This window comes from Tachyglossus aculeatus, chromosome X1 (assembly GCF_015852505.1).
Source record: "Tachyglossus aculeatus isolate mTacAcu1 chromosome X1, mTacAcu1.pri, whole genome shotgun sequence".
Taxonomy (NCBI): Eukaryota; Metazoa; Chordata; class Mammalia; order Monotremata; family Tachyglossidae; genus Tachyglossus; species Tachyglossus aculeatus.
Genome location: NC_052101.1, coordinates 126,885,759 through 126,896,131, shown reverse-complemented (window position 1 = coordinate 126,896,131; position 10,373 = coordinate 126,885,759). Strand labels below are relative to the sequence as shown.

Genomic DNA, 10,373 nt, shown 5'->3' with positions numbered 1-10,373 from the left:
TATTCCCCAAGGACACTCTCTACCCTGGAAACTACATAATAATAATAATAACAATAATAATAATAATGGCATTTGTTAAGCGCTTACTATGTGCAAAGCACAGACCGAAGTCACAACCAGAATGTGATGCCATTTCTATGCAGAGAAACCTCTGCATCACTGACCAGTCTCTCCCAACCGGTGCTGAACGAAAGTCTTTTGAATAACTCTTGGTTTGAGTTATGTCCTTTTTTCCCATTTTAATTAAACGATCTTCTAGGAATTTACAGGAATGGATAAAAGAGGAAAAAAGAAGATAAATGTGCATATGAATGCAGCAGTTTTTAATTACACATCTCCCTTCATTTTGCAATATCAATGTAAGAATTCCTTTAGTGAAATTGAATTATTCCTTTTAAAATTGAGTTAATGAATGATTCAATTTGTAATAGATTGATTTTCTCCATCCAATTTTCCCTGTAATAGTAAAGTTTGAAGTTCCTAATAAGAGACATATAACAAGTAACAAAACAATCTGAACTTCTTTGAAATGATAGTTTATATGTGAACAAAGGAAATAATAGATGAAATAAAGGTAGATATAGCCAGGGTATTCACAATCTCGCTACCCTATTTTGGAACAGATTATTGAAACGATTTTATTATGGAACTACTCAATTTTAGAGTTGGAGAAAATTGGCTTGTGAAATAGATATTAAAAAGTTTCGCGTAATGGGAGAATTGAGTGGCGGAGGAGAATGGGTTCTGGGAGCTATTCCTTTTACACGCTGTTGTTGTTGCAGATTCAATCAACTTTGATGTTCCCAAACTTTCCTCTACTTACGTTCACCCTGGGGCCCTCAGGCCCTGCGAAACCGGCCTCTATGTCCGGCGTTTTCACTGTCTCACTGTTTTCACCGTCTCTATATGTTGCCAATTTGTACTTCCCAAGCGCTTAGTACAGTGCTCTGCACATAGTAAGCGCTCAATAAATACGATTGATGATGATGATGATGTCCGTTCCAGCCTCCCTCCTCCTGCCGCTCCTGCTACTGAGTCCCTTGGCTCCGAAGGGATCCAGGTTCAGAGGGACCTTGGAGGAGAATGCACGACCGTCAGCTCGCTGTGGGCAGGGAAGTGACCACATTGGGGGGCAGAGGCTTCCTGGGTTGGGGAAGAGGATTAGGAACAAGAACAATTAATCACAGAAGGACCCAGATGGCAGAGAGGACCGATAAACCTCCCCCCATTGGAAACACCAGCAACCTATGGACATGAGGGGGTATGTAAGTGGGTAATTTGTGATGATTTGCTCCTCCTCTTCAGCACAGGTGAGTTTTGATTTGTAGCAGATTGCTTTCCGCTCCCTAGCCACTGTCCAAGCTAGGAATGGAATGGATATGCTTCTGCTTGACTCTCCCTCCCATAGTCAAGACTGGTAGAGGACTGGAAAGTCTCCAGGTGCGACCCTGAGAGGAAGTCCTAAGCTTTAGGGACGATATAATAAAGTAGACAGAGTAGAAGGCTTCAATGGCCAGATCTCAGCCTCCATTTCTAAGGACAAAACTGACGGTTTCCATAAAAAACTGGAATGATGACCAGAAGGAGGTCCCCTGGTAGACTGTAAGGTCCTTGAGAGCAGGGATCCTGTCGATTGTAACTCCGTTGTTCTCTCCCAATCACTTAGTAGAGAAGAAGCGGGCTTGGGAGTCAGAGGTCATGGGTTCTAATCCCGGTTCCGCCACTTATCAGCTGTGTGACTTTGGGCAAGTCACTTCACTTCTCTGGGCCTCAGTTACCTCATCCGGCAAATGGGGATTGAGACTGTGAGCCCCATGTGGGACAACCTGATTACCTTGGATCTTCCCCAGCGCTTAGAACGGTGCTTGGCACATAGTAAGTGCTTAACAAATACCAAAATTATCATTATTATTCAGTCATATTTATTGAGTGCTTACTATGTTCAGAGCACTCTACTAAGCACTTGGAAAGTACAATTCAGCAATAGAGACAATCCCTGCCCACAAGGGGCTTATAGTCTAGTACAGTGCTCTGCACTGAGTAGGCACCGAAAAAATACCATCGATTGAAGGCAGTAAGAAAAATAGCCAGAGCCTTGGCCAATTCTGGTATTCAGCGAATCTTACCTGCTGCGGGGAGCATATCAGTTACATAGTTTCAAAGCATCCACCTTTAAGACTCAAGCTGATAATGTTTACAAACCAGACAACCACCCTGCCTTCCGCTGCTGGTTTATTGACACCATCTTTGCATTTCCTACAGCTTGTAATTGAATCCCCCCACTGTTTAATTGGAAAGAGAATGACTTCACAACCACATTCGAAACATCTTTAGGAAGCCGGTAGGAACATCAACATTCCCTTTGAAAAATAAAAATTATATCATTATCTGTGTTAACTGAAGACTGGTGTTCTGGTGGGTATCAGAAAGCTAAAGTCCACCCATACCGCGTGTAGACAAAACAGCGCAGATAAACGCACTCCATGTGATGTAACGTACACATTAAATTTCTCCCAACAGATAAGTTCCTCTCCCCCTACCCCCCATTCCCCCCACCTTACCTCCTTCCCCTCCCCACAGCACCTGTGTATATGTATATATGTCTGTACATATTTATTACTCTGTTTATTTATTCATTTATTTTACTTGTACATATCTATTCTATTTATTTTCTTTGGTTTATATGTTTTGTTTTGCTGTCTGTTTCCCCCTTCTAGACTGTGAGCCCCCTGTTGGGTAGGGACCGTCTCTATATGTTGCCAACTTGTACTTCCCAAGCGCTTAGTACAGTGCTCTGCACACAATAAGTGCTCAATAAATACAATCGAATGAATGAATGAATTGGCAAACGGTTCCTTTATCTTGATTGGAATAAAGAAATGTACCTTTTCCGGGTCACTTAGGGACTTTGACCCAACAAATTGCAAGATAAAAACTCTCTAAAAGACACCTAAGCAGAGTGTTTGACATGTATTCAGAGAAGCCCACTTCCCTTCAGGGGCTACAAAGGAGAACATTACATTACGGGATTTTCCAGCCCCACAAGGATACAAAAAAATGTACTTATGCTCCTAGGACTTAGAGATAATTGAGTCAGAAAAGGGCATGAACCAGGAGTCAGAGGACATGGACACTAGTACCTGCTGTGTAACTTTGGGCAACTCACTTAACTCATCTGGGCCTTGATTTCCTCATCTGTAAAATGGGGATAATAATGCCTGCCTCTTCCTACTCCCCAGGGATGCTGTGAAGATAAAATGAGATGAGTAATATGAAAGTGCTTTGGAAAAATAAAAGAGGGTGGTATAATTATCATTAATTAATCACATTAGTATTATTAATTAACATAATTAATTCATTCATTCAATCATATTTATTGAGCAATTACTGTGTGCAGAGCACTGTACTAAGCACTTGGGAAGTACAAGTTGGCAACATATAAAGATGGTCCCTACCCAACAACGGGCTCAAAGTCTAGAAGGGGGAGACAGACAACAAAACAAAACACGTAGACAGGTGTCAAAGTCATCAGAACAAATAGAATTAAAGCTATATGCACATCATTAACAAAATAAATAGAATAGTAAATATGTACAAGTAAAATAAATCGAGTAATAAAGCTGTACAAATATATATACAAGTGCTGTGGGGAGGGGAAGGAGGTAGGGCAGGGGAGATGGGGAGGAGGAGAGGGATAAGGGGAAAAGAAAAAATTATCATTCTTTCCTACCATTCTGCCAACTTACACTTCCCAAGCACTTAGTACAGTGCTCTGCACACAGTAAGCGCTCAATAAATATGATTGAATGAATGAATCCAAAGGCCTTGCCTAGGGGAGCTTATTGGCCCAATGGTGATGACATCTAATCTATCAGTAGAAGGGGGCACAGAAATAGCACCGCCAGAACAGTAGTTGTAATAGTACTTATTGAGCACTCACTGGGTGAAATGCACTGTACTAAATGCTTGGGAAAGTATAATTAGAAGAACAAGACATATTCTCTGCCCAGCCCATTTCCCCTCCCTTCTGTGTCACCTATGCATTTAATTTCACATAGCCTAAACACTTCGATATTCACCCCAACCCCACCCATAGAGCATTTGTACACCAATCCTTTTACTTTCATTCATTCCTTCAATCAATCAATCAATCAATTGTATTTATCGAGCGCTTACTGTGCGCAGAGCACTGTACTAAGCGCTTGGGAAGTACAAGTTGGCAACATATAGAGAAAGTCCCTACCCAACAGTGGGCTCACAATCCTATGTAGTGAGTACTTACTGTGTGTTGTGGGCAGGGAATGTGACTGTTTATTGCTGCATTGTACTCAGAGATTGGGAAAGGACAATACAGCGAATAAACAGTCACATTCCCTGCCCACAACAGGCTTACAGTCTAGAGTGGGGGAGAAAGACATCGGTACCAATTTATAAAATTACAGATATGTATACGAGTGCTTTGGGGCTGGGAGGGGGGAGAACAGGGAGCAAATCAGGGTGACAGAGAAGGGATGGGGAGATGAGGAAAATTGGGGCTTAGTCTGGGAAGGCCTCTTGAAGGAGATATGCCTTCAATAAGCCTTTGAAGGGGGAGAGAGTAATTCATTCTTTCATTCAATCGTATTTATTGGGCACTTACTGTGTGCAGAGCACTGTACTGCGTGCTTGGAAAGTAAAGGTCAGCAATAAAGAGAGAGACAATCCCTGCCCACACTGGGGTTACAGTCTAGAAGCAGAGAGACGGACATCAAAGCAAGTAAACAGGCATCAATATAAATAAATAGAATTATAGATATATGCACATCAGAACACATAAACAGGCAACAATATAGAGTTATAGATATATACATATATACATAAGTGCTCTGGGATGGGGGAAAGAGCAAAGGGAGTGAGTCAAGGTGATGCAGAAGCAGGGGGAGCTGAGGAAAAGGTGGGCTTAATCTGAGAAGGCTTCTTGGAGGAGGTGAGCCTTCAGTAGGGCTTTAAATTGGTTGCAGGGGGTGGTGGGGGAGATGATGATTGTTTGGCGGATTTGAGGAGGGAGGGCGTTCCAGGCCAGAGGCAGAATATGGGCCAGGGGGTCGACGGAGGGACAGGCAAAATAGAGGCACCGTGAGAAGGTTAGCACCAGAGGAGCGGAGTGTCAGTTACCTTATTTTGTCCCCATTAAATTGTAAGCTCCATGAGGGCACGGATCATGTCTAACAACTCCATTATACCAGTTTAAGGGCTCAGTGATGATAATAATAATAGTAGAGAAGCAGCGTGGCTCAGTGGAAAGATCACAGGCTTGGGAGTCAGAGGTCATGGGTTTTAATCCCGATTCTGCCATTTGTCAGCTCTGTGACTCTGGGCAAGTCACTGCACCTCTCTGTGCCTCAGTTCCCTCATCTATAAAATGGGGGTTAAGACTGTTAGTCCAACGTGGGACAACCTGATCACCTCATATCCCCCCAGTGCTTAGAACAGTGCTAGGCACATAGTAAGTGTTTAATAAATACTATCATTATTGTTATAGTAGTTAAGGTATTAAGTGCTTGCTATCTGCCGGGCACTGTACTAAGCAGTGAGGTAGATGCAAGCAATCAATCCTATTGATTACCTGAGGAAGAGGCAGGTGTCAGCACTCCCATTTTACACATGAGGAAACCAAGGCCGAGTGATTTAGCGACTTGCCTGTCTACACGTTTTGTTTCACCTATCTACGTGTTTTGTTTTGTTTTGTTGTCTGTCTCCCCCTTCTAGACTGTGAGCCCGTTGTTGGGTAGGGACCGTCTCTATATGTTACCAAGGGCTTCGTACAGTGCTCTGTACACAGTAAATGCTCAATAAATACGATTGAATGAATGAACGAATGGTGTCCTTTGGGTAGCGAGCCCCCGGTTGGTATCAACCAGGACCTTCCTGGACCAGGGGCGCCTCGGTGACACGCAGTAAATTCAAACTACACTTCTGATCACCAAGGTTACTGTGGAAAGTGTTTTACTTAGTCTTACCAATGTGCAAGGGAGTGACACCTACACACACTCACTCACTCCACCAAGGACCCAATACCAGTCTGTGGTCAATGGAACCCATTCTGCCGATGCTTCTTCTTGTGGCTGCCTCCCACTGCTTCTGAGTGCTGCTTTCCTGCTACTTCTGCCCTCCTGTTAGCAGGTAGAGCAGGGAGAGAAGGCCATGCCTCCCTTCATGCTCTGTCTCCCTCAGGCCCGCAATCACCTGTCCCAGGTAGAGCCCAACGCGGCCTTTGTAAAATCTCTTCCTTGTTGTTGTTCGCGGAATCGCGAACAGTCACTAAAAAGGCAGTTGTGGACTCACCACACTATAGCAGACCAGTAATTACTAGTAGGACTAGAATCAATCAATCAATCGTATTTATTGAGCGCTTACTATGTGCAGAGCACCCTGACTACCAGCCCTGTGTTCTTTCCACTAGGCCAAATCTCTTCCAGCTTCTACGCTTTCTGCTGCATGACCTTGGACAAGTCACTTTTAGACTGTGAGCCCACTGTTGGGTAGGGACTGTCTCTATATGTTGACAACTTGTACTTCCCAAGCGCTTAATACAGTGTTCTGCACACAGTAAGCGCTCAATAAATACAATTGATTGATTGATTGACTTCACTTCTCTGGGCCTCAGTTCCCTCATCTGGAAAATGGGGATTGAGACTGTGAGCCCCACTTGGGACAGGGACTATGTCCAACCCATTTTGCTTGTATCCACCCCAGAGCTTAATACAGTGCCTGGCACATAGTAAGTGCTTAACAAATACCAGAATTTAATAAATACCATCATTATTATTATTATTCCACAATCTAAGCTCCCCTTTTCCACTTCCCTCCCTCCCTGAGTACCATTGGGAAGATGAATCCAACCCTTGAGTGGCAGAGCAGCCCACACATGTCCCTCAGCTGAATGCATCTCAGCTAGACCTCAAATGCACCCACTTAATAGCTCTATTTCCTTGAATTCGTTGCAAAGTCTGGGACAGTCCCAATCTCTTCTCCCTCCCCGTCAAATCTGCTAAGGCAGACGGTAAATAATGATAATCCAGGTGCTATTTGCAAGCAAGATTGTTCTTAGATGAGCAGAAAGAAAATTACTCAGAAACAACAGGGTAGATTGTAAGGTACAGCCAACTATCCATGGATAGCAGAAGGGTTGTCTAATTCCTAGCATCTTCAGCATGTGTTCGCCAAGTAATTAGTTTTGCCACAACCTTTCCTTGGGTTCTGTTTCATGTGAACTTTATGTAGTGAGCGGACACACGTTCTGTTTGGAGGGAGACAGAAGCCAGCCTCTGGAACGCCTGCCCTGTTCCAAGAGCAACAGCTGGATCGATGGCTGGGCTCCATCTCTGCCTGCGCTTGTGGCTATACAAAGGCCCCTGGGGACATGCTGTGATTAGTTTGCTGCAGAGTTGGCCGGCACGTCTTGTCGTCTGGGCAACCATTTTCCCTTGATTTTCCTTTCGCTCCTTGTACATCTGCTCACTCGGTAATATAGAGTTTTGGACGCACCTTGTCCCACCCCGACCGCATGATGGATCACTTCTGGAGTCGTTGAGGATTTTCAACGTCTCGCTCTGTCGGCGCTCCCGACGATGCCATCCAAAGGCCACGGGCGTTTCCGGGGCCAAGATGAAACTAGGTTTGCGGAAAAGCCTCGGGGCCGGATAGGAAGAAGGATCGTGCTTCCCCATTGGTGGCTTTCTTCGTCTGGCGTCGGACCCACCGTCCCATCTCGGCCAGTGAGGGGAAACGTTCAGCTCCATTTCATCGTCTCGCATTCGCGAGCCTTTCCAAAGCGCTGCCAAGACCCTTCAGGCCAGTCGGGGCCCTGGAGATTTCCTCAGTCGAATGACCGTTAGGTCCCGATTTGATTAACTTCGTTAGACATATGGCACTGACTCTCCAGATACTACCCTGCGAGCTGCCTCTTTGGCCGCAGTGCAAAAACTGAACCATGATGCTGCTGAACGAGAATTAACCAGCTCCGAGCTGTCTCTCGCCAACTCTCTTTCTGGCCAGCATCACTGGGGAGTACTCTGTTTTGTTTCTGCTTTTTTTTCAGTGGTATTTGTTAACCACTTACTCTGTGGCAGACATTGTACTAAGCGCTTGGGTAGATAGAAGCTAATCAGGTTGGACACAGTCCATGTCCCACACAGGGCTCACGGTCTTAATTCCCATTTTACAGATGAGGTATCTGAGGCACAGAGAAGTAAAATGACTTGCCCAAGACCACAAAGCAGACAAGTGGTGGAGCCGGGATAAGAACCCAGGCCTCCTGACTCCCAGTCCCGCGCTCTTTCCACTAGGCAAAGCTCTTTTTGATGTATAAAGAAGCCTGAAGAAGTTGTCTGAACTTATTCCAGAGACTTTCCATGTTTGTAGGAGATTATTCTGTTTTCATTTATTTATTTGCATAAGTGCTTGAAGTTTGGGACTGAAATAAAACCCAAAAAACAAGCATACTCAGGTGTGTCCCCAACTTAAATCGAAAATACCCCAAAACTGCAGGGCTATGGGACCCATGGAAATCCTTAAAAGAGTTAGGATTATTTACCTGGGAGAAAAAAGGTAGAGGAAGACTTATTAGGTCAGTCAATTGTATTTAGAGAGCGCTTACTTTGTGCAGAGTACTGTACTAAGTGCTTAGGAGAGTATAACAGTAAACCGACATTCCCTGCTCGTGCATACTGTGTGCAGAGCACTGCACTTAGGATTTGGGAGAGTCCGAGACCGCTGGCGATTAAATACCCTCTTCTTCCCTCTCCCCTGCTAGCGAGAGAACCGCTTCTCCACAAGCTTCCCAGTCCGATCCACCAGGGATGTCCGCAAAGATACATTTAGACCAGACTGGATTAGGAGACCCTTCTGGTGACCCTAGGGTGAGTCAGGGTGGGTGGTCCTCTGGGATGGGTCAGGTACAGTTGTGAAATTTAGCACCCATTCAAGTCTCTAGTCCCAACTCATTTAACTCAGCCAGGTTTTCTTCTTTCTGAGTTAGGCAGTGGTGGCACTGCATTAGAAAATCCTCATTAGATGGTACACTTCGTGAGGGCAGGGGTCATGTTTTGTACTCTCCCTGTGCTTTCCCAAACACCAAGCCCAGTGCTCTGCTCGCAGTAGGTGCTCATTCAAGTCGAATGTATGAAAGAATTGGGAGATGTCTTCCATGTCTTGAAGACCCCCCTGACATGCTGAGAGGGGGCATTTTTTCCATCTCAACATGCAATCAGTAGCCCAAATCTCATTTCTGGGATTCACTCACATTAGGTTAACTGCATTCCTGTCACCTCTGTTTACACAATAACACGGATAGCACAGTCTAATGGAAGGAAATAAGAGTCATAAGCAAAATGTGCAAGGCTTCGTATGATTTATGTTTCCCAATTTCATATTTTCAGCTGCCAAGTGAGATTCCTTTAAGGTTCCACAGAGCAGTCTAGCAAAGACAGATCACTCCAATCTCAAGAGGACAAAGGGTATACCTACTCATCTTCCTTATTGCTATTGATCTAGTCCCGATGATCTCATTTTCAAGGCCTAATTTTCAACACTGCTTTGCTTTACACAATCATTAATTTATCTACGAAATAAGCTGCACCCTGACTATTACAGTCTCTCAACTGTCATCCCAGCCAGCCTTCTAGGCAACTGCCAGGCCCCTTTGAATTTAAAAGGTCATTAATCCAAATGCTAATTTGATCAATACTAGATTAAGTAAACTATAAAAAGTAAATTAATTTCAGGTAATCTGATGCAAGCTTTTAAAATGTTCTCAGTGCCAGCGCCTTTCAGATTAGAAGTTAAAACAGTGCTCCGAAAAAAAGCCACTCCATAGAAGCTTTTAGAATGAATTACTCTTCATTATCTGCACTTTGCTTCAGGATGAAAGCAGCGAAGGCCTAAAAGCAGCCTTGCATGTTTCGTAGACTTACTTTTTCTGACACTGTTTTGCAGGGTTCGGAACAAGGTGGCGACTTTTAATTCTAGAAGAAGTAAGTTTGTGGCCATGGGTGCTGAGCAGATGGGCTTCACCCTCCCTCTACGCCCCACCTCCCCCTCAATCAACCAATGGCATTTATTGAGTGCTTATTGTGTGCCGAGCACTGTGCTAATCAATCAATCATATTTATTGATTTATTGTAAGCGCTTAGTACAGTGCTCTGCACACAGTAAAGGCTCAATAAATATGATTGATAATGCAGAAGGGAAAGGGATTAGAGGAGATGAGGGTTTAGTCGGGGAAGGCCTCTTGGAGGAGATGTGATTTTAGTAAGGCCATATTCTCCTCCTATGTCCCCTATCTGTAATTTATTTCAATGGTTGTCACCCCTTTGTAAACTCCTTGAGGGCAG

General features: G+C 44.3%; 1 non-coding gene across 1 annotated transcript; it reads right to left on the bottom strand.

Annotated features, from left to right (window-relative positions):
• Positions 1–1,320: 1,320 nt before the first annotated feature.
• Positions 1,321–1,458, bottom strand: LOC119920671. Its single transcript, XR_005448402.1, has one exon. It is a non-coding gene; the product is annotated as a small nucleolar RNA SNORA7 (small nucleolar RNA).
• Between the last annotated feature and the right edge of the window lie 8,915 nt (positions 1,459–10,373).